Genomic DNA, 5,021 nt, shown 5'->3' with positions numbered 1-5,021 from the left:
AAATAAAAGGAATTGAGTTTGGAAAAGAAGAAGTAAAGCTCTCACTGTTTGCAGATGATATGATACTGTACATAGAAAAACCCTAAAGATAGGACCAGAAGATTACTAGAGCTAATCAGTGAATTTATAAAAGTTGCAGGATACAAAATCAATACACAAAATCAATACAAAATCAATGCAGAAATCACTTGCATTTCTATATACCAATAATGAAAAATCAGAAAGAGAAATTAAGGAATCAATCCCATTCACCATTGCAACAAAAAGAATTAAATATCTGGGGATAAACTTACCTAAGGAGACAAAAGAACTGTACACAGAAAATGATAAGACACTAGTGAAAGAAATCAAAGATGACATAAACAGATGGAGAGATATTCCATGTTCGTGGGTAGGAAGAATCATTATTGTGAAAATGGCTATACTATCAAATGCAATCTACAGATTCAGTGTGATCCCTATTAAATTACCAATGGCATCTTTCAAAGAACTAGGACAAAAAATTTCACAGTTCATTTGGAGACACAAAAGACCCTGAATAGCGAAAGCAATCTTGGGAAAGAAGAATGGGACTGGAGGAATCAACCTTCCTGATTTCAGATTTTACTACAAAGCTACAGTCATCAAGACAGTACAATACTGGCACAAAACAGAAACACAGAACAATGGAACAAGATAGAAAGCCCAGAAATAAACCCATGCACCTATGGGTACTTTATTTTTGACAAAGGAGGCAAGAATATACAATGGGTCAAAGACAGCCTCTTCAACAAATGGTACTGAGAAAACTGGACAGCTACATGTAAAAGAATGAAATCAGAACACTTCCTAACACCATACACAAAGATAAACTCAAAATGGATTAAACACCTAGATGTAAGACCAAAAACTATAAAACTCTTAGAGGAAAACATAGGCAGAACACTCAATGACATAAATCAAATCAAGATCCTCTATGATCCACCTCCTAGAGTAAATCAAAACAAAAGTAAACAGTGGGACCTGATTAAACTAAAAGCTTTTGCAAAGCAAAGGAGACCATAAGCAAGGTGAAAAGACCACCCTCAGAATGGGAGAAAATAATAGCAAATGAAACAACTGACAAAGGATTAATTTCCAAGATATACAAGCAGCTCATATGACTCAATGCTAGAAAAACAAAGAAACCAATCAAAAAGTGTAAAAGACCTAAAAGACCCAAAAGACCCAATCAAAAGGGTAAAAGACCTAAAAAAACATTTCTCCGAAGAAGATATACAGATGGCTAACAAACACATGAAAAGATGCTCAACCTCACTCATTGTTAGAGAAATGCAAATCAAAACCACATTGAGATATCACCTCACACCGGTCAGAATGGCTATCCTCAAAAAGTCTACAAACAATAAATGCTGCAGACGGTGTGGAGAAAAGGGAATGCTCTTGCACTGTTGGTGTGAATGTAAATTGATAGAGCCACTATGGAAGAGGGTATGGAGATTCCTTAAAAAAAAATAGTAATAAAACCACCATATGACCCAGCAATTTCACTCCTAGGCAAATACCTGAGGAAACCAAAATTGAAAAAGACACATGTATCCTGTTGTTGATTGCAGCACTACTTACAATAGCTAGAACATGGAAGCAATCTAGATGTCCAACAACAGATGATGAATGGATAAATAAGTTGTGGTACATAAACACAATGGAATATTACTTGGCCATAAAAAGGAACACATTTGAGTCAGTTCTGATGAGGTGGATGAACCTAGAACCTATTATACAGAGTGAAGAGAGCCAGAAAGAGAAAGATAAATATCATATTCTAACAGACATATACAGAATCTAGAAAAATGTTACTGAATAATTTATTTACAGGGCAGCGATGGAGAAACAGACATAGAGAATAGACTTATGGACCTGGGGAGAGGTGAGAAGAGAGTGCGATGTATGGAAGAAGTAACATGGAAACTTACACTACCACATGTAAAATAGATAGCCAACGGGAATTTGCTGTATGGCTCAGGAAACTCAAACAGGGGCTCTGTATCAAGCTAGAGGAGTGGGGTGGGGAGGGAGATGGGAGAGAGGTTCAAAAGGGACAGGATATATGTATACTTATGGCTGATTCATGTTGAAGTTTGACAGAAAATTCTGTAAAGCAATTATCCTTCAGTAAAGCAATTATCCTTCAATTAAAAAAAAGGAAAAAAAATAAGACCAACTATAGAAAAATCAAAAGGTTGAATAAGCACTTCACAAAGGAGGAAATATGTAACCAAAAAGATATACAATATCATGTACCTTCAGCAGAAATAAGAGGACAGCATGAGATACCTATACACCTTTACCACACTGGCACAGAGTGTTGTCAAGTATGTAGATCAAAAGAACTCACATGTACATTTGGCAGCATGACTTGTTATAACCTCAGAAAAGAGTTTGATAAAGTTAGATCCAATTTTTTGATCTAGCAATTCAACATATCAGTATCTGTAATAGATAGATACATGTATATTAGGTGGTCCTGATTAAAAATCTAAATACTCCAATAAACATGCAGATTTATTGACTGAAGCTGTACACAAAAGTAGTATGTATAGTATGTATAGTAGGATAAAATAGCATGCATAGTAGGATACAGGTATTTTAAAAGTCTTGTCTATTTCTAAATGTGAAATTAAGAGAAGAAAATCTTTAACCATGAAATTGCTTATTATGCCAAAAGATGCCTAAAACATTAAGTAGATATAGTTTTGTATGGACATTATAACAGAACTTTCTACATGCCCAAGATCCTGTTTCATTTCTTCAATTTATGATCACATGGACCAAGTGATGTAGGCTATGTCTTGTTCACTCTGATAAAGTGAGAGATGAGTGTTATTTCTACTTTCTAATGTGACAATCACAAGCAATATGCTTAGAAGAGTGGTATACAATAGCTCTTGACATTTCTTTAACAGAATTACAAACTGAAGAGACCTTAGTGTACTGAGTCCTAAAACAAAACACTCAATATAAATACTAATATGAAGTACTTTTAGACACACAAAGGTACAAATTCTATAATGACCTGGGGACACATTTTAGAACTTAACCACAAAGACAGTTTTCTGTACTAATTTCTGAAAGATTCTCTATGGAATCTCAAGTCCAGTATCATTAACTGCATTCCCTACCAACATGAAGGACATTTATTCAGGCCCAACTTCTGTATTTTAAATAGAATGATTTTCAAGGTTTAATAACTCCCTCAGTAGATTAGGTTAAAGATGATAATTTTGCCTCTTAAAAACTCAAGTTTAAGATGATAGAGAAACTGGTTGAAATTCTGTGTAGCTAGAAGACACCTCGTGTGTGTGGAAAGAGTACAGGGCCAAGAGTTAATGAAATAGTGTGAGTACGTTTCAAGTTATTCATAAAAGATTTATTGCTATTATTGATACTTTAATAATGTTTTGGAAAGAACATGTTTTTGTTGTTGACACTGGGTCATTTGTTATGGTATGCAGGCAAGTTTTTCGATTTATGCCTCTAATTTCAATACTCAGTTATAAATATATATCATTTATTTGTTAATAAAATGAAGTTACATGGATAGTGATAATACACCCTGATGCATGAAGTTATTATGCTGGTATATGTATATGTTTAAGTTTTGTGTACTTACATTCTGTGGATATATTTAACAGCTTTGAAGACTTCGTAAAAAAGATAAAAACTAAAGACTTCTTCAACATATTAACAGCATATGTGGGAAAATAAGGCACTGGAAGATTAAACTGTCATAAAACAAAGAACATACCATAAAACAAAGAAAATACCAAGAACTGTATTATTATAATTTTAAAAAATTTTTCCAAAAGAATCAATTTTTTTAGTTCAATGATACTTTAAATATTTAGAGCAAGTGCTTCATAAATTCTGACTGCAAGTTTTATTTCCTCTTCTGTAATATGAAATCAAAATAATTATTCCTTAATTACTTTATATAATTGAATTCTACTTTTTAAAATTCTGTTATTTTTGTGTATGATGTTTACGAAAAAAACTACTCAAATTAGAGCAGTTTAGATTTTTCTTAAAAATGCCAGGCTATGAAGAAACAAAAATTATATTTAGGATGAAAATATCTATAGTATTAGGTGTGCCCTTCCCTAGGCAAACCATACACATTGTATTTTTATATTAAAATGCTTAATAAGCATTCAAAAATAGTTTGAAGATTTTTCAGTATTTTGACAATTTTTAGAAGGATTACAAATCTTACTAGTGAAACTCTGAATTTTACTAGTGAAACTCCACTACAAAGGAATAGTAAAGAATAGTCAATAGGCAGAGTTTGGGGGATGAATCTGATGTAGAATTGAATCCTGGCCTCTCCTTTTTCTAACTGAATTGGGACAAGTTACTTGACCTTTCCAAATCTCAGTTTCTTCACCTGAAAAATGAATTATACAGTAAAATATGTAAATTTTGCAGACCATTTCCTGGCCCATAGCAGGCACTTGGAAACTGGTAGTGTTATTCTTGAAATTGAAGGAAAAGAATATACTTTTGCAGTTTATAGATATAACCTTTAAAAGTACATATCAATAGATGGGTATAATAGAAAGATACTGAAAGTTCTCATTAGCTCATCTGAGGCAACTTTTTTTTCCTGAGTTAATAAAGATATTTGAATATGATAGTTAATATTTTAAGAATTTCCCATTGTCCCCTAAGTAAAATTTATATTTTTAGTATTTCTATGATGGTGAAATAGGAAGTGCTTCTTAAAATATAAGTAAAATACAAATATGAACATATCAGTCTGCATTTGTAGGAATTTTTCCAACCTCACAATAACTTCAGAAACTAGAAATTAAGATCTTTTTTTTGAGAAAGTCATTGTTATTCATTTATGGAGCTAAAATACAGTCAGAATTATGATATCTAAAAGTCAACCCTGAAAAAAACTTTCTACATTTATATTTTATGATAGCATTCTGGCTATTAGAGGAAAATATATTATTATGAAAAATATTTATTTATAAAGC

This window comes from Cervus canadensis, chromosome 1 (assembly GCF_019320065.1).
Source record: "Cervus canadensis isolate Bull #8, Minnesota chromosome 1, ASM1932006v1, whole genome shotgun sequence".
NCBI classification, from domain to species: domain Eukaryota; kingdom Metazoa; phylum Chordata; class Mammalia; order Artiodactyla; family Cervidae; genus Cervus; species Cervus canadensis.
Note: the sequence above shows the minus strand (reverse complement) of the source record.